Source organism: Neolamprologus multifasciatus, chromosome 5 (genome assembly GCF_963576455.1).
Source record: "Neolamprologus multifasciatus chromosome 5, fNeoMul1.2, whole genome shotgun sequence".
Taxonomy (NCBI): domain Eukaryota; kingdom Metazoa; phylum Chordata; class Actinopteri; order Cichliformes; family Cichlidae; genus Neolamprologus; species Neolamprologus multifasciatus.
The window spans coordinates 2,629,645-2,657,426 of record NC_140443.1 but is presented as its reverse complement, the minus strand read 5'-3'; the positions used below and the strand labels follow the sequence as shown (position 1 = coordinate 2,657,426).

The window sequence follows — 27,782 nt, the reverse complement described above, 5'->3', positions numbered from 1 at the left end:
ACCCCCGGGCCTCGGACCGGTACCGGTCCGTGAGTCGTTTGGTACCGGGCCGCGAGAGTTGAGGCTCAGGTGTGAAATGTATAGTTTTCAGGGTTTTTATCAGTTTTCAGCGTTATTTTGTTATCGTTTTTATCGTTAACTCGATTTTCCTGGGTCTTTTCACGTGTGTTATGAATACATTTTCTTTTTTTCGGTACCAGTACTAGTTTTATTTTGTTGTATTTATCCACGACACCTTAAAGGCCGGTCCATGAAAATATTGTCGGGCATAAACCGGTCCGTGGCGCAAAAAAGGTTGGAGACCGCTGGTCTAAGGAGCTTGGAAAGAAAAGCGTCTGGACTTGTTTGAGTTGCTTGAAGACAGCTCATGTGATTAGGTAGAGGATCATCAGGGGGTCCTTTGTCCCTCTGTGGGGGGAAACTCCCACTAGGTTTAAATCTGGGACTCTCCACCATTTGATCCTAGAACTGAAGAAGCTTCTAGTATTTTATTTGTTCCTGAGTAAATCGGTTTGGCTGAGATTAAAGTTATAGTTTTTACACAGCTGAATAAACATCAAGCAGACAGCTGATTATCAGAAGTGTGAGATGCTCGAGAATTTACTCCAGTGTCCTGTTATATTTTAGATAGCAAGGAGTTTATTAAACTTCACCGAAACAATCTGCAAATTTCATTAAAATTTAATAAACTATCATCTTGTCTTTATTTTTAGTTAGCACATACCTTAAACACTTAAAGCTGTAAGCTAATGATAGTTATATAAGAGCAGATACATGCTTGTGCAGTAAGCTGTATGCTGTATGTCCAATGGATGATGATCTGATTAGTCGACTAATCGCTAAAATAATCGGTGACTAGTTGACTATCAAAATAATCGTTTGTGGCAGCCCTAATTATCAGTAGCCTCAGATTCATCTTCTGTCTTCATCAAGACCACGACAAACCCGCTGCCTATGATGCAGCACAGTCGCAGGGTAACAGCATGCATGTTATATGATGCTGATTTCCAGCTTTAGTCTGCGGGTTCCTTCATTTTTCAAGTGTACAAGTAAGCTTCACTGTGCTGTGGACGCTCGAGGCTCCCCCATTTTAGTTTTACAAGCTCGAAATGCTGCTTACAGTATTCTCCTATTCTTCTGCAAATGTGGAAGTAATGAGGTACTTTGTGTCACAAAATCTTTATATCTCCAGTGACTGGGGAAAATCTTTATGTAAATTGCAAGTGTGGAAAAAAGCTGTTTAATTTACAAAGTGTGGCTGGAGCTGCAGCAGTCTACTGAGGGAAGGCTTCACACTGTGGGGATTTCATTCATATTCAGCTACATGTGTTAATGGGGAAAGAGCAGAGAAGAAGAGCAGAGTCTATCTGAGGAATGGAAGTGTTCGTGCCAGTTTGTGTTTGCGTGTTGTTTTCTTAAGCATCCTGGTGTACATGTATTTGTGCATGTGGGTTTGCATCATGTTTATGCACTTCTTCCCTTGTCTGCCAGCCTGCACGCTGATGCAGAAAATCTATGTTAAGTATTAGCGTAGAAGCCGAGATGTCAGCTCCTGTGTGTGTGCAGGTCTGTGCCTTATGTGCACTCGGAAAATGAGGCTTCCAGCAGTCGGGAAAGAAAGCAACCCTCTGCTATCATGCATAATAACCCTGCTGTCTCTTAGCTAGCACTTTAGCTGCTTGTTCTTTCAACAGAGATGGATTCTGCTACAGCTGTCAAAAGACCTTTTAGGTCAAATATCACATAGTAAAACACGGCGGACCCGCCTGCTCTGTTATTCAAGTCTAAATATGTTTCTGAGGGTGTTGCAGAGAGAGAGGGAGAGAAACCTATAAAATCAGGAAGGAATGAGAATAACAGGGCTGTAGACGAATAACTGTTGGCAGCCATGCATGTGACAGGAGCAGTTCAGAGGTGCTGGTCCGGCCTCCCGGGACTCGCTCAATTACCTGTCTGCCCAGGGCCATAAACACTAAATGTGCTCTTCACAGTCGCACCGCCTCACAGCTCCGCTCCGCCGCCGCTCATTTAAAAGCCACAGCGCTCGGTAGCTGCTGTCGTCGCGCTGTTTAAGGTGATTCATCGCTTTAACCTTTGCATAACATTTACACAAGTATTGCACATTCTGTATTTGAACGTGAGTTACAGTAGAGCTGCTCAGGTTTTCCTTATTTCCTGTCATATATACTGTAACTGTGTTACTGTACTGAATGCAGTAATCAGATTACAGCTACAATTATGTCATCACAGTTACCTCCATGCCGGGCGGATAGGAAGAAAAATAATTATTTCTTTCTGCGTCTTGACGGTAAAGTCAGCTGATTTCAGTTTGTGTTGCTCTAAAGTGTCTTTGTGCTGTTTTCAAGCTTTGCTTTGTGTGTTTTGTGTTTATATGTGAAACCTGATGTAATAAAGGAGAAAATAGATCAGAGTGACAGCGACTGACTGAACCTCTGCCAGCGTCAGCAGCATTTCGTCACCTGTGCTGAGGTCAGTGCTCGCTCTCTGTTTGCTGTCTCACCTTCGCACGACGCTCGTGATGCTAAACCGAAAACTCCTCTGTTTGTGCCCCACTTTGATGTGACAGTAAACCAACGGGATGGAAACACCAGACGTGCATCGGGAAGGATGAAGCACACGTGCACACACAGACTCACACGAGGCCTTCGAGCTCGGTATCATCAGAGGAGAACCTGAGGTGTTCTGAAGGCACTGACCTGTTAACAGCCATTCACTGTCACAGCTAGCTAGGCAGAGACAGCAACAAGGTTTTCTGTGTGTGTGTGTGTGTGTGTGTGTGTGTGGCCCAGTGTCAAAGTGTTGTCCTTAATTTCGCTGATGGCGCTGAAGCACCGGTCCACTTATAAAGGTCATCTTGTTCCAGAGACAGACGAGACGAGAAGTGTTAAAAATAAGAGAATGCAAAGACGGACGATCAGCGAGGGAGACGAGAGGATAATAAGGAAACGGAGGCACAGAGACGAGCAACAGGGGGAACGCAAGGGCGGCGAGCCAGGCTGCAGGAAAAATGTCATCCTCGCAAAAATAACACAGCACGCCTCCAGCCCAAATACTGTACGTCACCTCGTGTTAACCCGTGCTCCGAGTGCCTTCCAGAGGCCAATAGGACACGAGGAATCTGAAACATCAGGTATAAGAAACTAAAAGAAAGGGAAACAGCGGACGACTGCACAGACATCAAGCATGATCATCTTCCTTCACAGATATTTACCGCTCAGCCACACAGGAGCCAATTCTGTGCTTCCCACCGACGTCCAGGAGACAAATCCGAGCAAATACAAAGAATGGTTGATTATCCTAAACAGCACAAGCACCACGGTGCTCTATTGTCCATATTTGTGCGTGCAATTGTGTGTAAATGTGCACGTTTATGCAAACAATGTTGGCTTATATCCCCATTTCTACAAGCGTGTACGACGAGGCTTATTTACGAGGCAGCTCAAGACGTCCTGCGTGAAAAATAACTTGGATGTGACACATTTAATTTCATGGTTTGTTACTTACAGTGGGGCAAAAAAGTATTTAGTCAGCCACCGATTGTGTAAGTTCCCCCACTTAAAATGATGACAGAGGTCAGTAATTTGCACCAGAGGTACACTTCAACTGTGAGAGACAGAATGTGAAAAAAAAAAATCCATGAATTCACATGGTAGGATTTGTAAAGAATTTATTCGTAAATCAGGGTGGAAAATAAGTATTTGGTCAATAACAAAAATACAACTCAATACTTTGTAACATAACCTTTGTTGGCAATAACAGAGGTCAAACGTTTACTATAGGTCTTTACCAGGTTTGCACACACAGTAGCTGGTATTTTGGCCCATTCCTCCATGCAGATCTTCTCAAGAGCAGTGATGTTTTGGGGCTGTCGCCGAGTAACACGGACTTTCAACTCCCGCCACAGATTTTCTATGGGGTTGAGGTCTGGAGACTGGCTAGGCCACTCCAGGACTTTCAAATGCTTCTTACGGAGCCACTCCTTTGTTGCCCGGGCGGTGTGTTTTGGATCATTGTCATGTTGGAAGACCCAGCCTCGTTTCATCTTCAAAGTTCTCACTGATGGAAGGAGGTTTTGGCTCAAAATCTCACGATACTTGGCCCCATTCATTCTGTCCTTAACACGGATCAGTCGTCCTGTCCCCTTGGCAGAAAAACAGCCCCATAGCATGATGTTTCCACCCCCATGCTTCACAGTAGGTATGGTGTTCTTGGGATGCAACTCAGTATTCTTCTTCCTCCAAACACGACGAGTTGAGTTTATACCAAAAAGTTCTACTTTGGTTTCATCTGACCACATGACATTCTCCCAATCCTCTGCTGTATCATCCATGTGCTCTCTGGCAAACTTCAGACGGGCCTGGACATGCACTGGCTTCAGCAGCGGAACACGTCTGGCACTGCGGGATTTGATTCCCTGCCGTTGTAGTGTGTTACTGATGGTGACCTTTGTTACTTTGGTCCCAGCTCTCTGCAGGTCATTCACCAGGTCCCCCCGTGTGGTTCTGGGATCTTTGCTCACCGTTCTCATGATCATTTTGACCCCACGGGATGAGATCTTGCGTGGAGCCCCAGATCGAGGGAGATTATCAGTGGTCTTGTATGTCTTCCATTTTCTGATGATTGCTCCCACAGTTGATTTTTTCACACTAAGCTGCTTGCCTATTGTAGTAGGCAAGCAGCTTAGTGGGGGACAGAAAAGCTTCTTACAGAAGACGTTACAGGTCTGTGAGAGCCAGGGATTTTCCTTGTTTGAGGTGACCAAATACTTATTTTCCACCCTGATTTACAAATAAATTCTTTACAAATCCTACCATGTGAATTCATGGATTTTTTTTTCACATTCTGTCTCTCACAGTTGAAGTGTACCTCTGGTGCAAATTACTGACCTCTGTCATCATTTTAAGTGGGGGAACTTGCACAATCGGTGGCTGACTAAATACTTTTTTGCCCCACTGTATATATGATTTAGCCTTGCTCAAGTGCTTCCATCTCACTGACGATTTAAAAAGAGCTAATGCGAGTACTCGTGTAATAAAGTTTAGCTGGTTCACAGCAGTCTGATTTAGCCCTTCTGTTTTTAACTTGGCAAGAAAACTGTAACTTTCTGCTAACACAAAATTACTCCACTAAAGAAAAGCACGTTTAAAGCTTCTTACAAATGAGAAAAAAGTTACACGAAACATTTATAGTTTCATGTTTCTTCGTGTGCTTCTGAACTGAAACGAGGTCTGCATGAGGTCGGAAACAGCAGAGACTGAGACATCAAGTTTAAATGAAGTCAGAGACGGGAACAGGAAGTCAGTCGTGTCTCTAAAGTTTAATGTGGGTTTTTCTTTTTACTGCTGCTGTAAATTATTCAGCTTCTCGCCATCTACAACGCTCGATCCTTGTTTCCTAATGGACAGCCTGACTTCTCAGACCTTCATTGTAAAACAGTTTGAACCTCCTTCGTGCTCTCTGCTCAGAACACTGACGGATGCTCTTGTTAAGCCATGTATGTGTTTAAAGCAAGCGACTGAAACGCTGTGTGGACTAGAGGAGCTAGAACGTAATATCCTCTCTACACCTAAACGATTTGAAGGTGGGCCTCGAGCTTGGCTTCCACTGAGACCACTTCTTTTGAGTGAACAGCAGAGGGATCAGCTGAAGGTCCAGATGTTTGTCTCGGGTCCTGTTTTTAGGCCTGACACGCCACCACTTGTCCAGTTTCCTCAGATGGTTTTAAGCAGTCGCTGCACAGCATGCAGAGATGTGCCCAGTTAACTAACAGCTCTTTGGGAATGACCTGGTTAGTGCGAAAACATTATTTTATGTCAAACTGTGTAATCTTTAGTATTTTTAACAGATTCAAACAAAGAAATTAGAACAAATGATGTTTTTGTGACCGGCTGATGGTAACAACGTGCCTAAAGATACAGCTAAGCTGCCTGTTATGTGTAGACACATCTTCGGTTTGGTGATGAGTAGGGATGGGTATCGTTTAGGTTTTATCCGATACCAGTACCAAACCGGTACTTTTGAAACGGTGCCGGTGCTCAAACCGGTGCTCAAACCGGTGCTTAAAGAATGGAGAACACAAAACTGGTCCAAAAACCTCTCATGTTCAGCTGTTTTTTTGTAAAAAGATAACAATGTTAGCCTTTTCTGCAGCTATGGGGCATATATGGTATCACTCTGGGCTGGAAGCAGCTTAAACAATGGAAAAAACACAAACTTTGTCCAAAAACCTCTCATGTTTAACTGTTTTCCACTTTTTCTTTGGTCATTTTAGCCTTTTTGTCCAGGGTGAAGGGAGTATCTGCCATCAAACAAGAAGACAGCCGCATGTAGCTATGATGGTGTTTGCTAGTTCACCTTACATGCATTAATGTAATAACGTGGTTAGCCTACTCAACGTAAATTACACACGAACAACATTAAGCTACTCACGCAGAGAAGAACGGCTGCTGCTGCATCATCATCCTCATCATTTCTGCTACACTGGCAGGGCTAGGGGCCAGGACTCTACTCTTCGGGTTTTTGGGGGATGTTGCTAACTCCGGGTCCGATAACAGGCACCACACCCGCAGTAGATGTGCTCGGTGTGAGGTCTCGCAGCAAGCTATCAAATACGGCGCATTTCTCAGCTTTTTAAAAGAAACGCTATGTGTCGCCAGGTGTTTCATCAGATTTGAGGTGTTACCTCCTTTGACAGCATCACAGTATCAGCTTAAAGCACTTGTTGCAGCTGCTGAGTTTGCATCTTTTGCTGTGAAGTACAGCCAGACTTTTGACCGCTTCGCCTTGGGCATTTTTAATCTGTAGCTCTGCTCTAAAAGAACGTACGTACCTGGACCCGCCTACTATCCTCGGAAACGTAAAATGATTGGCTAGAATCTAAAGTGTATCACAGCTCAGGAAAATAAAGCACCAAAATGTGCGCTGCTTTTCGGTCTGGTTACTACCGTTTATGTCAGAACCGGTGCCATCATGGCACCGAATACCGGTACCCATCCCTACTGATGAGGCTGAACAAACTCAAACAAGCATCCCAAGCAAAGAAATGAGTGAAAAACAGCCAACGTCCAAAGAAAAACTTTGCAAGACCTTCAGAAAGGCTGCAGAACATTTGCAAGACAGTTGGGATCATGGAAGCTCGAAACCTGTGCACAGACTGTACGTCTTTTGTCCGGATGCTGTCCAGGACAATACAAGAAAACAACAAAGACTGAAGGATGTTTCTGACCTTATTCTCTTGGTTGTGCCAGAAACTTCTGCTCTGTTTCCATATTTCTGTGCAACACAAAGAAACGTCTCATATTCATTCTCCTCGGGGTGCAAACTTCTAACAACAAACAGCAGACTTGTAAAACTTTTAATCAAAGGTTGCTTCTCAAAAGATGAGCAACTTTACACCAAACTAAAACTAACACATCCATAGGCTGAAAAGAGTTGGAGGAAATGCTCAGACTGGTACAAACTCCTGGACCCAACCCAGCAGTGACCTCTGCTGATGTTTGCTCTTAATAAAACAGTCTGGGCCTAACATTATCCCTCCAGACACTCCTCTGCAGCTCTCTTCTTTCTCTTTGTTAGACTGCTAAATAATTGATGGTCTTTGTAACTGTGCTGCTGACCAGCGGTGAAAGCGCTCTGGGTCATAAATGTTTTAATTCTGCAGGTGTGGAAGCAGGCAGCTCCCCCTCCTCTTCCTCACTCCCCACCCAAAAAAGATGCTGACGTATCATCTCTGCCTGAGATGAGATTACTTTGTGGCGTCCGCATTAAGGAAAATTGAGTGAAAATAGGAGCTGTCAGAGATGAAGATCATTCAGGGTCAGCTCACCTCGCGGCTGTGCGTTAGCCGGAGCGTCGCAGCAGTATGGAAACACACTATATTGGTGTCTACGCTCCAGTCAAGCTGTTAGAAACTGATGAATCACCAGGTTCATTCACTAACGTCGCTGCCTCAACACTCTTAATGTTGGTCCTTCTTAAATCATACACAAGTGAAACCTGTAGGAGGAAAATGTTGGATAGCATGGAGCTGCTCTCGGCTTTTTTCTGTATGTTTTAATCAGATATTTGTATAAATCAAAGATAATTAACTTGTAATGTTCTGACTATCACAGACTTTCTGTATTGTAGTTGTAATCTTAGTCGTGGTCAGTCTGTTGTGTCATCATAACTCTGTGACTCTCACACAGTCTCTAACATTTTATGTGAGATTAGAATTGCACAGCTGGCGTCTCCGTCGCTCCTGTGGCGTCACGTTCATTTGTGTCTCCAGGTGTTTCCACTTCCCTCATTCCCCTCCTGTGTATTTGAGTCCTCTGTGTCCTTCTGTTCCTGGTCGGGTCGTCTGTTGTGGTCGTACAGGGTTATAACTGTCTTCATAGTCAGAGTTTTATCCAGTTTAGGTTTCAGTTTAGTTTCGCCCTCACCTTGTTCTTCTGTTTTTTGTATCAGCCACAATAAAGGTTCACTTATTGTTAAACCTTCGTTCGTCTCTGCGTTTGGGTCTGTTCCATAAATACATCTGTGTTTCCCGCCATGACATAAACAAGTAAAGCTCGTCCTTCCCGACACTTCAAAATTGTAACTTTGCGACACCACGGAGAACAAACTTTACTGACTGTTACATTGTTACAGTTTCATTTTGACTGTTGTTTTCAGGGTTGATCCTGAGGTGGCACACATGTCGGGCCTCTTCCTCGTCACCTGATGCTGACGCAGCAGCCCGGCTCAGCTGAAGTTTATCTGAAGCTGAACTTCAGCCTTCACAGCTGTTTGACTTTCACAGTTTCAGGTGTTTTTACCAGCAAACTGTTTTTATGAGGTTTCTTTTTTCAGACTTTCTGTAGGTCTGTGTGATTATGATGATCAGTGTTGGTCAAGTTACTTGAAAAAAGTAATCAGTAACTAATTACTGATTACCTCCCCCCAAAAGTAATCCCGTTACTTTACTGATTACTTATTTTCAAAAGTAATTAATTACTTAGTTACTTTTTAAAAACACGATTTACAACCTGAATAGGTGATAAAGTGATAGATCTTTCAGCCCAATTCTACTTTTTCTGCATAATCATCATACAAAATGTAATCAAATGGAAAAGTCTCTTTTTAAAACTTGTTTTATTAGTTTTAATCTTTTAACTTTATGCATCAAAAAAAATGTAATTATATGCAACATTCTCTGACTGGAAGAAATTAGTTTAATATTTAAACCTATTTTCTGCACATTCCAGCACATAAAATAAAATAATTTTTTTTTGTGTTTACACTCAGTCTTTCAAACAGATGCAAGTAAAACGCAGCAGAAAATAAATAAAGTCAAAGACTAGCGGTCCTGTTGCTCTATTTTCACCTGTAAAGCAGGAGTGGGGTAGGCGGAGGGTTACCCTGGTGCAGGTGTGCAGCGGTCAGTGGAAGAATCCGCGAGTTTCTCTGTGAGTTTCCCATTACGTCGTAGCTACTCGGTGCTTGTTTGGAAGTTTAGGGTTTTTTTTGCTGTAAAAAGAAGTTTTCTTCCCACGCACAACGGACACTAATGTTTTTGTCACTTTTTATGGAATCAAACTCAAAGTAAGGTCAGTACTTCCACGCTTTAAACGCTGCACGCTCATACTCTCTCTGCACTCGATATATGATCCATTGTTGATCTGCACACAGCTGTTGTCACGAACGTCGCACTCGCTTACGTCACTGTCATGAGACATTCTCGCAAAAAAATCACGGTTTTAGTAACGCAGTAACGCAGCGTTCCTACGGGAAAGTAACGGTAATCTAATTACCATTTTTGCAATAGTAATCCCTTACTTTACTCGTTACTTGAAAAAAGTAATCAGATGATGATGTCATCAATTTGTACATAACTGTAATGTGATTAAAATGCGCTTCATCGGTTAGACCAAAGGTAACAAAATATCTACCAAAGAAAACTGCAGACCCTGTTTGTGTCCCAGCACAGAGACATATAAGAACAACATGATAATATAAGGCGATGCTGTTTAGGTTATTAAGGTTATATTTATATATATTCTTTCTTACAAACATGCCAAGCTGAAATATTCCACATTAATCAGGTTACATTTACTCTCAGTGTTGATGGGATTAAGAAGCCACAGAGCCTGAAATGAGCTCAGATATCTGAGAGTCTGCACACAACACCCACTGAAAGAGCTTCTACAAGTCAGAGCTACACGCGAGAGACACTCGTGAAGACACTCGCAGTTCAGCGTTGAAGCACTCAGTGTGAAAGGAACGAAACGTTCGAGTGCAGCATGAAGCGAAAGAAAGTCCTTACTGCTCCGTACAAACTGAGCAGTGGGTGGTGAACATATATTAATAAAACACTTTAAAAGTCGACATATTGAGTTTGAAGCACCTGTGAACTTGCACCGCAGTCAGCCGAGCGCGCCGCTATGAAGCGCTGCAAAAGTTCACGTCGGAGCTGAAAACATTGGCGCTCTGTAGCATTCTTAATACGCCGGTTTCAACTTTTTAGCTCATTTAGCACACTCGTCTCAACACGACCTCTTAGCATCAGTGGGTGAGACGATGCTCCTGGATCATCAGTTACACAGGAAATGTTTTTACACGGTTAAAATACTTTTTAAGATCCTTCTTTTTGTTTCAGCTCAGCCCGTCCTTTGCTCTCTTGGACGTTTTTCTCTTCCTCGTTCTTTTCCTGCCATCGTACAGGACACACTCTCTGTCTTTTGTTTCCAGCTCACTGCTCTGCTGCTGTGCACCAATTACAGCCTCTTTTGTTTCATTCTTATCACACCTGCCGATGAGCTTCGGATAATCCGCGTTTCATTGTCTTCCAGTCATTTCTGCAACAATCTGAAAGCTAGAAAAGCCTCTGCAGCTGTGAGTCGCTCTCCTGCCTCCTCTTTCAGCCTGCTGTGCCGTTCCTCTATTGTCCTGAGCGAGTTTATCTTCTAAACTTAACCCTAACACACCCATTTCTTCAGGCCTATTATGAGCCCCTGTGTTGCATCAGGCCCGTTTTCATGATCCCCGTTTCAAGAGGAAAAAACGGAGGATGATGCAATTCCCACACTGAGCTTCGTGCAGCATCATAAAGCACGCTGGTCTATAATTTCACACAGCAGCTCTGATATCCTCGGATGATAAAATAACAGTGATTACATCACAATTGCAGAACTGTACATCTACCGCCATTGTTGTTACTTGATTCTTAAACAATGAATGTCTTTCTAAATATTCTGAGGAGGAGAGATTTCCACTGCAGCGAGTCGGTGTGACGAGCTTCAGGAAGGTGAGAGCAGACAAAGGTTATTATCGTTAACGAAAACTAACGAAATAACGAAAACTAGAAGTGAAAAAACATTTTCGTTAACGGAAATAAAAATAAAAATAAAAACAAAAAAAGGAAAACTAACTAAAACTATAATGAGTGTTCACAAAACGAACTAAAATTAACTGAATTTATAGCAAAAATGTGTTTAGTTTTCATTGATGTGTGCGTGTCATACAAGAGTCAAGGGTGAAAATGAAGTTTAGTTTACAGAGTTTTTTCTTGCTGTGTCTCATTATGCCAGCAGGTGGCAGCACGTTAGTCGAGTCGTCTGTGTCGCTGCTCCGTCCACGCGCAGAATCATGTCAGGAAAAGTCAGGAGCCAGAGTCCAATTTGGGATTACTTTGAATATGACTGTGTTTTGGATAAAGCAAGTGTCTTGTAGTGGAAACAGACAAATTATGAGGGACATTTCTAAAGGGAAAAAATCCCACAAACCTTAAAGTGCACTTGAAAAGCTCACACAAGAAGGCTAACCTAGCTTAGCTTGAGAAGGTAAGGGAGCACACTCAACCCTCATCCCCAGAAACAGAAGCTAACCCCAGGCAAGGCAGCGTGATGCATCCCGAGACAACAGGACGGGGATATCTACACAACTGTGTGAGTCAATTACCTTCAAAAAGTTTATCAATTCACTTGAACCAAAATTACGAACACCCGGTGCTGCGAGAGTTAATAGTCTCATTGGGGCCAAGATATACATTTTATAGTTGCCTGGTATCAATGGTTGTTCATCGGCCTTTATTTATTTATTTAAAGAACCCATAGGTGGGAATGTGAGTTGTCTGTCTCTGCGTGTTAGCCCTGCGACAGACAGGCGACCTGTCCAGGGTGCAGTATGGTAGCTGGAATAGCAACATACCCAAGGATGAGCAGAATGACTGATATGATGAAACTGGGATTTTGTTACACTTAATTATTGCAAACACAACTAAAACTATAACTGAAACTAATCAAAACTAAACTGAAACTAAGGATTTTCAAAAAAAATAAAAACTAAACTAAACTAGCAAACAATTGGTAAAAACTAATTAAAACTGATATAAAGTTGAAAATCTGAAGTCAAAACTAAATAAAAAATAAAAACTAATGAAAATTGCAAAACTATTAAAACCCTGGAGCAGACAAAGGTCTCTCGCTCTCGTTATGTAAGACTGTTTGAACAGTGCAGGTCGTCCTGATTGAATTCAAATTGCGACTCACGGTTGATATTTTAGGAAGACGGTTGCATCTAGTTGTACTTGGCGGTTATGTGACCTGACAGCAAGTTCCAAAAGAAGCACAAGGTCTGAGTGACAGTAAACAAACACATCAGTTTCCCACCTTCCTGCTGCTTTTCATCACATTTCAGTTGGAGTCGCTGCGTTTTGACTGAAACGTCTCCAGGCAATGTTTGGTTTCCGTAGCTGCGGCTCATCAACCTCTCGGCCCGCTCTGACTCAGACGAGCTCTTCAAGGCGAGTTTCTATTCACTGGGCAAATTACATTAACTGGCCCGGTGCGATCAATCAACTACTAACCAAAGCTGATTAGAAAACGTCACATCTGTAACGAAAGAGGAACAGCTCGCCTCGCCCTCAGCCCGAGCGCTCATTTATTCACACTTTACATCTCTCCTGTGATATCGTCATCGGATAACACCGGGTTCGTCTTACGTTTGTCGACTGGATGATCACACGTTCACAGGTAAACACAGGCTTCCACAGAGAGTGTGGAGTGTTGTTGGTGCTGCAGCTTCAGGGCCCGCTTTTGTTGCAGTGCAACGAGCCGGCAAAGACAGCTCTGACCGTTTGATATTTTCCTGACCTTGAAATCCGCCTTAAGCATCTGCGTGGTATTTTGGTGCCCAGCACGAAGGGCAGGGTGCAGCGCTGGGAGGAGAAGTCCAAACAGGTGCAAGGTTGGTTCAAATGAAGAGGCGCAAAGCTGTTGGTATTTTGGTGGAAAAATCCATCTTAGACTACGCGGGCGAGTCAACCTGCTAAACTAAAAAGTAAATAATGCATTTTAAGTGAAGTCACAGCAGGCAGGATTTAAAACTGCATCAGAAATACAGCAGTTCTAGCTCAAACATTAGTAAACAGATCGATCTAGAAATCATGCAGCTGCTTTATATTTTTCTCTCACTTCATTTAGGGCTGCCATGATTAGTCGACTAGTCACGATTACGTCGACTATCAAAATCGTCGACAACTGATTTAATAGTCGACGCGTCGTTTGAAGCTTTGTAAGATCACAAAAGACGCAGGAATAAGTAGTAGGATTTAAGAGTGTAATAACGGACTGAAACAGAAGATGGCAGCACTGCATGTACAAGGATGCCAGCTGCCGTTAAACCCCGAAGAAGAAGAAGAAGCTGTGTCCCAGAATTCATAGCGCAGCCCAGCTCAGTTTCCAACAATGGCGGCAGCTAGTTAGTTTTAATATTACTCTTATTATTCTTTCTGGGTCACAAAATAAACGTTTAACATATTTTCAGGCGAGAATGTAGCTGTGTAAACCTCAAATATCTGCTCAGTTTATCAAGACACCACATATTTTCAAAAGCGCTCCGACGTTTTCGGAGACGTCTGTTAGCCACTAGCTCGATAGCTAGCCGGGGGCTAGGCTAACTAGAGCCGTGAGAACACCGGACTCCGGCAAATCGTTTTCAAACCCACCGCTGTCTTTCGCTGCTCAGGTTAAACATATATAAGTCACTTAGATAACTTCAAAATGTTATTGTTTGGCTTTTTTTTAGTATTTTATTTGTTCCTGAGTAAATCGGTTTGGCTGAGATTAAAGTTATAGTTTTTACACAGCTGAATAAACGTCAAGCAGACAGCTGATTATCAGAAGTGTGAGATGCTCGAGAATTTACTCCGGTGTCCTGTTATATTTTAGATAGCAAGGAGTTTATTAAACTTCACCGAAACAATCTGCAAATTTCATTAAAATTTAATAAACCATCATCTTGTCTTTATTTTTAGTTAGCACCTTAAACACTTAAAGCTGTAAGCTAATGATAGTTATATAAGAGCAGATGCTGCTGGCGCAATAAGCTGTACTTTTATGTCCAATGGATGATGATCTGATTAGTCGACTAATCGCAAAAATAATCTCCAACTAGTCGACTATCAAAATAATCGTTTGTGGCAGCCCTAACTTCATTAGATCATTGCAGCTAAATCTAAATATGAGTACATGTTGTAAGAAGCAGTCATTTACTGTATTTAACCTTTATGAAATCACACACCGGCAGACTTCACTTTGTGGAGATATCATCTGAATTTCAGGAGCAGGACCACTCCTCCTTCACGCCCCCACCGGCCTCAAGCTATAAAAGCCCCCGTTCACCAATACCTGCTGTTCTCATTTTCATGCCCCACCCTTTGCCCCATTTTCCTTCTCTTCTCCTTTCCTTCATTCATTTCTCGTTAGTACATGAGGATCCGCCCGGCCCGGGAGCCGTTGTTGTGCCAAATAGTGATTGCCTGCCAAAAACTGATTTCCGGTATTTGCCAAAAACTGATTGGTTGTATTTAAACTGCTATAAATAACTTGTTGGGCTATAATATGTGAAACATATGTCAAGTGGATCCCTCATGGATAATATAAAGTCATCTTGGGCCACAAACAACATTTGTGTAACAAGGTAGAAGCCGCAATCAGTTTTTGGCAGTGACTTTTATATAACCTTTATTTATGCAATTCTCATTAACATTAACATTTTGTAAGCGTAAGTTGGCCAAAAGAACAGCAGAAATGGCAACAAATATTACAATAGTTCTGTAAACATATTTTAAGTGGGGATAAAGGACCGAATTTGTTATAATGTAAGTACAGTAACACAGAGTTATACAGATACTTGAAAAACTGATAATTTTTTAATTCAATTTATAACCCCTTTGTAAACCCTGTTCACCGAAGTCTATTTACCAACACATGTAAAGATTTTACTCATAAAAAATACACAGACACATTGGAAATCAGTTTTTGGCACAACACCGTCCCGGGAGCTTCCCCAAACCGCAGCACCAGTTCACACTTCCTCATCGCCCATCGTTACCGAGGATGTGGTCCCAGCTAGTGAAACGACTTTTACGGCGGATAATCCTGTGTGTCATTGCCTCCTTTGCAAATTTCATTTTAGGAAAAGTGGAATTTTATGTTAGTTCTCATAAGGGCGAATGCTGCCGTGTCACATTTTACGGTATGAAGTGAGATACAGAGGAATTAAAGCAGAAACAGCTCGCACTGGTGCAGTCATAAAAACAGCTCCATCAACATTTATGACTTAATTTTGTACCAATCGTACAAGCCGAATAAAGCTGGCACCCTCTGCCTCTGGGATCAGCTCCGAGGTGCATAAATTCCCAAAGCAGCGTTTTCCTGGTGGCCGAGCTGCATGTCTGCGCCTGTCCCAACTGTTTTGGAGTCCACATCATGCTGTGGTGCTGTTTTAAAAAATGCATTTGCGTTTCTGGAGCCTCGTTCACTCGTGCGCTGCACTCTTGAACTCAACACGTGAGAATGAAGCTTCAACAAAGCCGAACCCTTAAACTCTCAGGACTCGCTGTGTGTAACGACTTTGCTCTCTCAGAGAAAAACAATCGTGACGAGCGAGCGTGAGTCCAAAACATCTGGCAGGAACGAGAGAGCAAGATGTGCAGCGTGTTTCACTGATATTTAATGTTTAATCTTCTTCCCTCGATTTAAAAGCATCACAATGAAACTTTTCCAATAGTGAAAGTTTGATGACCTTAAAAACTGTTTAGTTTAGGTCAATTTAATAATTTATGAAGCTGAAAGGAGGAACTGAATATGAATGTGAGCATCAGCCTGAGATTCTTTGGTTTTTAAACCAGGTCAAATGTCAACATCTGGACTAAGATGTGTCCTGAGTTCACAGACACAGTTTCTCGTTCACTTGAAAGATGACTCTGACTGTTTCTCTCTAAATTACAAGCAGAGACCAGCAGCAGCTCCAGTGAAGGAGCATATATATTTGGACTGTGCCAGGTGTAATCTCCCCGCACTGAGAATCCTTTTATGTCTGCTGATTTCGGCTGCAGCGGGGAGCTCTGCATCCCAGTGTGATTTAGAAGAAAATAGTAACACACAAACTTCCTCCCCATCTCCCTCTTCTCTCTGTTTTTATCCTACAGCTGCTCAGTAACTCTGGCCTAATGCTCTGAAGATTAAAGGTCAGATAAATCCACAGAGGCCCACAGAGTTCCCACCTGCTGCATACAGTGTAAAACACTGTGGTGTAAAGATCACAGAAATATTAAAGACAGCAGTGTCACTGCATTTTTCCACACTGACAGAACCTCCCGGTGATATTTTACATGTTTCTATGTTTGGTATGAAAAAAAGATCATGTGACATGTGAGACTTTACAAACTGCATCAGGTTCACTCAGCAGTCCTGTAGCACAGCGGTCCCCAACCCCCGGGCCTCGGACCGGTACCGGTCCGTGAGTCGTTTGGTACCGGGCCGCGAGAGTTGAGGCTCAGGTGTGAAATGTATGGTTTTCAGGGTTTTTATCGGTTTTCAGCGTTATTTTGTTATCGTTTTTATCGTTAACTCGGTTTTCCTGGGTCTTTTCACGTGTGTTATGAATATATCTTCTTTTTTTTGGTAGCGGTACTAGTTTTATTTTGTTGTATTTATCCGCGACACCTTAAAGGCCGGTCCGTGAAAATATTGTTGGGCATAAACCGGTCCGTGGCGCAAAAAAGGTTGGAGACCGCTGCTGTAGTGTAATAAGTGCAGGCTGCAGTGACGGCCTCCGTTTCCCATCATGCCTCTGATGGACTGAGCAGTCTAGATTTTCTGTTTTGCTTGATGTTTGAATCTTATCTGAACTGAAGTGGCTGAATTACATTTACAGAAGTTCTTTTTTAAATATTATGGATCCTTTTTCATTTTGAGCACTGATGCTAATAACTACTGGCTGACTGAAAAATCTCCAAATTATGAATCATATTTAATCTTGCACATACTGAAGAGATAATCTGTGTAAAACCAAAGAAGTTAAAATGCTGTCTGCATTAAAAATGCATAAATGTATTTATTTTAAACTGTGTGCCTTGAAAGCATCGGAGATATCAAGCACAGCTCAGACTTCTTAAAGAATATTATAAATATATTTGTATATGATTTATTTAAAATGTTTGTCTGGCACACAGAGTGCTGTCACTCTTTCAAGTGGATGCTGACGAACCAAACAAGCTCCAAAGCTCACCAACATTTTGAAGATGAGAGTCTACAATGACCGCGACTGTCCTCATTGACACGTTTTGGATTGTTGCAGAGAGTAGCAGAGGAGAGCAGAGAGTCAAACTGAGCTGTTTTGAAATTCATGACCAGACTGATGCACAGCGAGCGCAGGCCCAGAAGCCTCTCCCACTGTCAGTGTGTTTTTGGGTTCTTTTTCCCTGAAACTCTATCTTGATTGGTTTAATCTCTGCTGTGAAGGGTGACCGGACACACACACACACACACACACTCGCTGTTTTCATATATTTGTGGGGACATCTTATTGACAGAATGCTTTCTCTAGCCCCTGACCCTAAACCTAACCATAACCTAACTGTAACCCTGACACTAAAACCACATTTTGAGTCTCAAAAATGGCTTCAAACTCGTGGGGTCTCCACAAGTATAGTAAACTTCAAATTATTGGTCCCTGAATTAGGGCTGCCACGATTAGTCGACTAGTCACGATTACGTCGACTATCAAAATCGTCGACGACTGATTTAATAGTCGACGCGTCGTTTGAAGCTTTGTAAGATCACAAAAGACGCAGGAATAAGTAGTAGGATTTAAGAGTGTAATAACGGACTGAAACAGAAGATGGCAGCACTGCATGTACAAGGATGCCAGCTGCCGTTAAACCCCGAAGAAGAAGAAGCTGTGTCCCAGAATTCACAGCGCAGCCGAGCTCAGTTTCCAACAATGGCGGCAGCTAGTTAGTTTTAATATTACTCTTATTATTCTTTCTGGGTCACAAAATAAACGTTTAACATATTTTCAGGCGAGAATGTAGCTGTGTAAACCTCAAATATCTGCTCAGTTTATCAAGACACCACATATTTTCAAAAGCGCTCCGACGTTTTCGGAGACGTCTGTTAGCCACTAGCTCGATAGCTAGCCGGGGGCTAGGCTAACTAGAGCCGTGAGAAAACCGGACTCCCGGCAGATCGTTTTCAAACCCACCGCCGTCTTTCGCTACTCAGGTTAAACATGATATATAAGTCACTTAGATAACTTAAAAATGTTATTGTTTGGCTTTTTTTAGTATTTTATTTGTTCCTGAGTAAATCGGTTTGGCTGAGATTAAAGTTATAGTTTTTACACAGCTGAATAAACATCAAGCAGACAGCTGATTATCAGAAGTGTGAGATGCTGGAGAATTTACTCCGGTGTCCTGTTATATTTTAGATAGCAAGGAGTTTATTAAACTTCACCGAAACAATCTGCAGATTTCATTAAAATTTAATAAACTATCATCTTGTCTTTATTTTTAGTTAGCACAGACCTTAAACACTTAAAGCTGTAAGCTAATGATAGTTATATAAGAGCAGATGCTGCTGGTGTAAGCTGTATGCTGTATGTCCAATGGATGATGATCTGATTAGTCGACTAATCGCAAAAATAATCGGTGACTAGTCGACTACCAAAATAATCGTTTGTGGCAGCCCTACTGTACAGTAATTCCTAAATGCTGAATTCAGTACTTTTGTAACCCTCCTTGAATTAAAGCTGAAAGTCAGGACTGAATTTGGACTGAAATCCCCTGCAGTGGTGTTCAGAGGCAAAGTGAGGAAAAAAAGTGTCATTGTCCAAAAACATATAAACCAAACTAATAATTTAGCAACAGAAAGACTAAATGTCCAACAACATCTCTGTGAGATTAAAATACTGCAGATGTAATCATATTGCCAACAAATAAAAGAAAATCAGACATTTTTTACAAAGAGCGATCCACAGCAGCTCTCAGATCAGAGCTTTCACTGAGTGCGAGCTGCCCTCTCTGTGGCCCTGACGGCTGCGGTAATCTGAACGCTGACGAACCGCAGCGTGTGAAGTTTTTACAGTGCAGCTGGATTAGAGCAGACTCTGAGCAGGAAGGCAGTTCCTCCGGGAGACACAGCGATTCGTTTCAACCAGCGAGCCCATTGTGGAGAAACCAGGTGATTAGAGTGGAACTAACAGGATCGGGCTGATGCCTCTCTGCTGGGAGAGAGAGAGAGCGAAAACACACGAGACGGTGCGCACACACAGAAACCATCACACAGCACAACAAGGCACGCAAAGGTGGGAATGCACGCGAGTGGGCTCAATCACACGTTGGCTCTTTGAGCTCGTGTCACACAGATTTGCACTAAACTCACACATGATGAATTTGCGCACGTTAGAGTCAGTGTACACAGAATTCAGGCTTCCTGTAACTGTCAGAGATGATCTGCTGCCATCCAGCTGATTTCTGCACAACATCCTGCACACTGTTAACACAACCAACGCTTTTACTGCTGGTAGCGTTTAACTACAATCAGAGCAGACAAACTATCAACCAAATTCCAGTGCAAGTCACTATTGTGTCACCCAAAGATGTGTAAACCCATCTGTAGTGTCTGGCAGTGGGATGGTGGGAGTGGATGCTTGAAGGGCAGGGCTTGTTGGACAGTTTTTTAGCCAAACTAATCGGCACCTCAGATGGCAACGACTGCAACGTTGTAACTGCTTCTGTTTCTCAGTAGACGTGTACAGAAATAGTCAAATACTTCTTAGTTGATGGGTTTTATTTTTTTGATACAATCACTGCCTGAGTGTCTGACATCGCTCAGACTCACAGCAGTGATCATCAGGCTTCAGTTCATCTAAATGTTGCCATTGTAGCAACTTCCTCACATTTAATAACTTTTTATTTGTTTCCAGCACCCAGAACAACCTTTGAACAGTACTGCATCACAGTGGGAGGCCTCGCTCTGTCTGAGCTGCTGCACTCAGACAGAAGCAGTGTGTGAGAAAGAAAAGTAAGAAAAAGCGAATTACTCTTAAATCGCAGCACAGCCATCATCTTTAACTTGTGTGCGTGGAGTTGTCCACACTGAGGTTATATAAAATCCAACTTTCTTGCTTAGACTGCCCACAGGCTGTCTCTGGATGTTTTCTCTCACTTCTAGTGTTTGCTCAAATGTGCCATCACTTCTTCTTCTCCAGCTATCTACTCTCCTACCACAAGGATGACATAACCAGAGGCCAGAGGTTCAGGTTTAACTAAGCAAGACACCCATTTCTACTCTGACTGACTGAAAGAGTCTGTACGCTATAAAAGCTGCAAACATGCTAAAGGCAGCGCCTCTGAATATTAAGTTTCACTCAATTTAGTTGCAAGTAATAAACAAATATGTGCGTAAGGCTGTGAGTGGTCTGCTGCAGCATTTTGGATGTTTAAAAACATGCATACATGGCAAACGTATGCATCTGCAGCGCGTCTGCTGTTTAACATTAGCAGTGCATTCACACGTCAGCTAACAGAAACATCTGGTAGTTTGGTTCTGTTGTGGGAAAGCAGCAGCATGGGCCCCGTGCAGGATGGAGCAGCCATCAGCTATGACTACGCCCAGCAAGAAAGGAAGGAGCTGTGGTGGAGGTGGGCTGCAAAGCTGCTTGCATCAGCTAATCTGTTAGCCGTTCAGCTAACCTACCATGTCTGCAGATTAGCTATGTGACATGAATGACGGGTCAAATCAAATACTGTTACAGGAGCAGCGGTTTCTGCTTCCTGTTGCTTTGCTCCTGAGGAAAACTGTCTTCCGATTCATCAGAGTTTGAGTAAAAACATGAACAAATATTTAAAAGAACAGAGTTCTGGATCCTGACACGTCTGTTTTATTCCATTTTGCTCTTCCTGGCTTCAGTGGCAGCCAAACTAAGAGTCGGGTTAGATGCAGGTTGGAGACGAGCTGTCTTTGATAAGCAGCGCTCTACTGCAGGCCTCCCTAGATCACTGACATTTGCATGAGGAAGCCTGAGCTTCAACTTTTTCTTTCTTATTATGCCTGCTGTGCTGAATCCTATTGCCCTTGCTGTAACCCACAGATTTGAACGGTGGTGCATCGCCCACAGCCAAACTGGTCCTCGGCAAGTCGAGGCAAAGCTTCCCTGGAGATGCGACCTCTCAACAAGATCTGATACTGGCACTCTGGCTTATTTCACAGATTCAACCATAACATTTAATTTGGACCTGAGGTGCTTTTTAAAGAACAGCTTTTTAAAACTTACCCTACGTATGACTTATTTAAGGGGAACCACAAACCGACAGGATCCTCGGAGCACTGCGACACAGTCACTGTGAAGAAAAGCTGAGATTTTAAACCCTCACTCTGTGGTTTAACAGCCAGATCTGCAGCAGAGAGAAGAATGGTCCTTCTGCTTCATTTATCAGCTGCTGGGGAGCATCATGGAGCTGACATCACAGAAATACAGCGCAGTGCCCGGTCGTATATCAAGCACCACACAACGGCCCACTAGACTGGTCTGCCGTAAGGAAGGATTATATAGATATAACATACTGTACACATAACTGTTAACTTATGACACGCTCTCATGGAAATCTCACTTATCTCACTGGCCTTACTCCCTTACGAGTAAAGTAATGGATTACTATTGCAAAAACGGTAATTAGATTACCGTTACTTTCCCGTAGGAACGCTGCGTTACTGCGTTACTAAAACCGTGATTTTTTGCGAGAATGTCTCATGACAGTGACGTAAGCGAGTGCGACGTTCGTGACAACAGCTGTGTGCAGATCAACAATGGATCATATATCGAGTGCAGAGAGAGTATGAGCGTGCAGCGTTTAAAGCGTGGAAGTACTGACCTTACTTTGAGTTTGATTCCATAAAAAGTGACAAAAACATTAGTGTCCGTTGTGCGTGGGAAGAAAACTTCTTTTTACAGCGAAAAAAACCCTAAACTTCCAAACAAGCACCGAGTAGCTACGACGTAATGGGAAACTCACAGAGAAACTGCGTATCCTTCCACTGACCGCTGCACACCTGCACCAGGGTAACCCTCCGCCTACCCCACTCCTGCTTTACAGGTGAAAATAGAGCAACAGGACCGCTAGTCTTTGACTTTATTTATTTTCTGCTGTGTTTTACTTGCATCTATTTGAAAGACTGAGTGTAAACACACAAAATGTTTTATTTTATGTGCTGGAATGTGCAGAAAATAGGTTTAAATGTTAAACTAATTTCTTCCAGTCAGAGAATGTTGCAGATAATTAAATTTTTGCTTGATGCATAAAGTTAAAAGATTAAAACTAATAAAACAAGTTTTAAAAAGAGACTTTTCCATTTGATTACATTTTGTATGATGATTATGCAGAAAAAGTAGAATTGGGCTGAAAGATCTATCACTTTATCACCTATTCAGGTTGTAAATCGTGTTTTTAAAAAGTAACTAAGTAATTAATTACTTTTGAAAATAAGTAATCAGTAAAGTAACGGGATTACTTTTTGGGGGAAGTAATCAGTTATTAGTTACTGATTACTTTTTTCAAGTAACTTGACCAACACTGATTATGAGTAAGAATGAGTGAAATGACTCATTAGCATCAATGCTCCTAAAACGTTCATTCTGATTAGTTTAGTGAAGTTTCTCTGTGAAATACTTTGAAGATATTTTTTCCCAATATCTAAAACATCACATTTACCACTATTTAGCAAGCAGTGAGCTTCATGTCACCAGTGAGTCACACAAGAAAAAGAAATGGATGTTATTGAAATGAAGCAAAACTCAGACGCTGCAGACTGCAGTCAAAAAAAGACTGCTCTCTCTCTCTCACACACACACACACACACGCTCTCACTCTCTCTCTTCCAATTTGGTGGTGTATTAAAGCGGCAGGAGTGCTGCTGCCGTTTCATTCCCTCCACCATCCCAACATCCACCTGTACAGGATTATTTACTCATCACTCCTGAATTTCTATACGACGTGTTTGTAGGATGTGATAGGCTGAGAGCTTATAGATGCCAAAGTAAACGTATTCTGCTACAGTAACAAGTCATTTCAAACACGAGTTGTCCGACTGGATTGCAGTTATGAAAACAGCGAGCCTCAGTGACTCATATTTGTTGGAAAATGCAGCTCATCGCATTTCTACCTCGGCTGAGAACAATTACATCCTGGTGTATATGAAAGCTGTACTTTATTTCACTGTCCCATCCTCTCACACAAACAGCAGCTCGATTAACTCCGGCGCACCTGAAGAGATAAAAAGAGGAATGCAGGAAAAAATCTGTGTGTAGTTTAACCAGTTATTAAATCACAGAGATCAACTTTTCTTCTGCAAGAGAAACTCGAGTACAGAAGAGGAAGCTGTGACAGAGATGGGAAAGTCAAATAAAGTGAGACGAATATGTTTAAAACAAATCAGACTATTTTTTAATATTTAAATGAATCTAAACTGATTTTAAGTTCATTAGTATTGGTTCAAGTAGCAGAAGTCAAACTCATGATGAGATATTCAGTCCTGGGATCTGATCGAATGAAAAGTGACAAATCGCTGCTCAGCGCATTACTGCATTACAACACAGCCAGAGATATCACAAGAAATAAGGTCGTATCAATAAATTACTGAACGACACAGAGAGCACACACTAAATGTGGGGTTTGTTTTTCACAGTTCCCTCCTGAGACATTCAAATCCACCTTAAATCCAAACTGAAGGTCGACTTGTTTTATTTATGGCACCACCTCATCGTTAAGACAAAATAAAGAACAAAGCAATAGCTGATCTCTTTCATGCCACCTATCTGCAGCACAGAGCAGGCAGCAGATAAACAGTAAAGCCTCTCATGGACCGAGAGAATGAAACAGAAGGAGGGGAAACGGACAGACCAGGACAAACACACAACAGGCTAAAAAGCTACAAGCCTGTTAGCATGTGAGCCAGACGTGGTGATTTTAAAGAGGGAGAGCGATAGAAACAAAGCTCTTGGTGTGAATCACAGGCTCAAAATCTGTTAGATTAAACAGTCAACACTCTGCTTAATTCATTCCACAAAATCAAATAAAAAGCTGACATATGAGTTTTACCTTCGTAAACAAAAAAACAACAAAAACCGTCTCCCAATTTCTTTTAGTGTGACTGGAGCAGATCATTTTGGGACAACATTCCTCTCCCAGAACTCCACCACTGTGTTCTGTGTGAATAAATTAAAGGTTTAGGAGATTTGCAAATCTTTGCATTCTGTTTTTATTTTTAAATAGACATATCCTCAAAAAGATACATATGAAACATAATCTCTACAGACTGCACGTTCATTTTGCAGAGAATTATTACCTCACAAAGCTCTCAGGTAACAGCATGAACGCAGTATTATATTGAAAGCTGCTCGTTCAACATGAGCCAGCAAGAAGCACTGAATGTTACAGAAACTGATGAAGTTTTTCTGGAAGATAAAATAAATCTGTGGCTTGGAAAAAAAAAAAAAAGTTAAAATGATGTTTTGCTCTGGTAGAAAAAAATTCTTGCTGTTCAAAATGTTACGTTGGAGTAAAAAGCCAGCCATGAAAACAACAAAGACACACACACACGCTTCACTGGACTGCCTTTAGCTTTGATGACATTGAGCATTTGCTGCGGCATAAATGTAATAATGTAACAAGCTCATGGGAGGTCATAACATTCATTTCTGTCCAGAACTTTTAAATTTTACAGATGTGAGAGTTTGACCGCGATGAAAAGTCTTCACTAACACATCCCACAGATTCTCAGGGGTTCAGCAGAAAATGCTGTAACTGAGTACATTTAGGTGGTCAGCTGATATCCTGAACCTGGACTTGACCAACTGAAGCAACCTCACATCATAACACTCACACAGGCTTGTGCAACGGGCACTCGATGAGGTCGCCTACAGGGAGGAGGTGGATTGTCTGGCTGAGTGGTGCGACACAAACAGCCTGCTGCTCAACACCGAGAAGACCAAGGAGCTCATCGTGGACTACAGGAGGAATGCTGACCCACATCCACCCATCCACATTAAGGGGACGGCTGTGGAGCGTGTGAGCAGCTTCAAGTTCCTGGGAGTCCACATCCCCGAGGATCTCATCTGGACGACCAACTGCTCCAAGCTGGTCAAGAAGGCTCACCAGCGCCTCTTCTTCTTGAGGACTCTGAGGAAGAACCACCTGTCCTCAGACATCCTGGTGAACTTCTATCGCTGCGCCATCGAGAGCATCCTGACCAACTGTATAACAGTCTGGTACGGGAACTGCTCTGCCTCGGACCGGAAGGGGTTGCAGAGGGTCGTGAAAACTGCCCAGCGCATCGCCGGAGCACCACTTCCTGCCATAAACGACATCTACAGGAAGCGGTGTCTGAAAAGGGCTGGGAAAATCATCAAAGACCCCAGTCACCCATCACATGGACTCTTCACCCTCCTGCCCTCTGGGAGGCGCTATAGGAGCCTCCGGACTAAGACCACCAGGTACCGGAACAGCTTCTTCCCCACAGCTGTCAGACTCCTGAACTCCTCCTGACATCTGACCCACGTTAAACTCATGGACTGGACATACACACACCCACAACCACCTACACACACACACACACAATGGACAACTGTACCCTCAAACACACAATAATAACATGGACTGAACCACCACTCACAACCACCAGCACTTTATAGCCTCTGTAGAAATTATCCACATATCTCACTTATCTTAACTGCACTACTGTATAATTCTGTGTAAATAATCATTCTGTACATACGATAATTTTTAATCCTACAACTGTTTATAACTTGCACAGTTCACATTTCTGTATAACTGTATATCTCAGATTTCTGTATAGTTTTTTATTTCATATTTATATCCTGTTCATAGCCTGTACATACTTATAGTTACAGAATATTCATAACATACTTCATACCGTGTACATTATAACATACCATAATAGACCCATTTCTGTAATATACTTACATATCTATATTATTGCTAATATATATTGTAATATATCTATATCATCACTAAAGCACTTCTGGATGGATGCAAACTGCATTTCGTTGCCCTGTACCTGTGCACGTGCAATGACAATAAAGTTGAATTCTATTCTATTCTAACTGGGCATGATGAGTGCATCACTTCATCTACTTCTCTTCTTGGCTGATGTAGCTACAGGGTCAGTCTGGACTCAGACCTCCTGACCTTTATCCATCGCTCCAGAGCTAAATCTTTATTCTCACTTGGAAACGGACATCTTTTTTCCCCAATGATCTTTGCGGGTAAATGTTTTTCTTAATCTCAGCCAGATCCTTAGTTGTTTGTGACTTCTTCTCTCTGACAAACAAACCTGTTAGGAGGAGCTTTTCAGGTGTGGTTTATCTGTCTAACAGACACATGGTTGCCTTGAGTCTTAACACAGCCTTTAGCTGGAGCAGCAGCAGCTCTGGTGTTCCTGAGAGTTTCGAACATGGCTGCAGGTCAGTCGTGTTTCAAAGGAGCTCGAGAGGCGAGTAAACAGACTTAAAGTGGAACAGCATGCTTTGAGTTGTATATACCAGTGAATGGCACAAATAAAGCTCAAGCTGTAAGGCTTCTTGTGTGGGCAGCAGGGTCAATTAGGTGAGTTTGCTCTGTCAGATATTTGTGAGATGAATGGGTGAAAACACTGAATCACTTTCTCTGCAGACATGCGGTTAAATTCCCCGTACAGCATGCTGTCATGGTCTCCATACATGTTCTGATAAAACGCTGTCTGTGTGGAGTCTGGCTGCAACAAACACATTCCTGTAATTTGATGCTGGATCAGAAAGAAACACTTTGTATTGATAGGACAAAATATTGACACATAATCTTTGTCCTAGTTTCAAAGAATGCCTCCCAGCAGTTTAGGTTTTTGTTTTCAAAAAATTTGAAGAAACCTAAAAGTACAAAAAAGAAAAGAAAAGAAAAGTTACCACAAAGATACTTAAACTAAGTAGTACTACGGGTGTTTTCCCACCTGCAGTGTTTAGTCCGTTTAAATTGAACTCTGGTCCATTTTCCCCCTCGGTGTGGTTGATGTGTGCAGATATGAACACAGTAATCGGGGGAGACCTAAAGGACTGCACCGGGACCCTTTGGAGGAGGCGCTTCACTTATGGTGTGAATGTGATCCAACCCCAGTCTGAACCAACTACCAGGTGTTACAAGTTTCAGCTAAAAAATGTCCCGTAGCCATGTTGGCTTTATATTCTCAATGCAAGAAGGTACTACAGATAGGGCTGGGCGATATGGCCTAAAATTCATATCGCGATATAATTTGAAGCACGTGCGGTAACGATATATATCACGATATATTCTTTTCTTCTGTATAACGTATTTTCCGCACTATAAGGCACACTTAAAATCCTTTAATTTTCTCAAAAATCGAGAGTGTGCCTTATGTATGAATTCTGGTTGTGCTTACTGACCT

The 27,782-nt window shown here is 42.3% G+C and overlaps 1 protein-coding gene and 2 long non-coding RNA genes across 11 annotated transcripts in view; 1 reads left to right on the top strand and 2 right to left on the bottom strand.

The window, feature by feature from the left end:
- LOC146517776 (dedicator of cytokinesis protein 3-like) overlaps window positions 1-27,782 on the bottom strand; it is a 313,061-nt gene that overhangs the window by 156,012 nt on the left and 129,267 nt on the right. The window lies entirely within an intron of this gene.
- On the bottom strand, window positions 198-5,092 carry LOC146517779 (uncharacterized). The gene is made up of 2 exons (XR_014874208.1): window positions 4,975-5,092; window positions 198-3,520 (listed from the first exon to the last, which is right to left on the bottom strand). It is a non-coding gene; the product is annotated as an uncharacterized LOC146517779 (long non-coding RNA).
- Window positions 5,978-6,992, top strand: LOC146517778 (uncharacterized). Its single transcript, XR_014874219.1, has 2 exons — window positions 5,978-6,064; window positions 6,208-6,992. It is a non-coding gene; the product is annotated as an uncharacterized LOC146517778 (long non-coding RNA).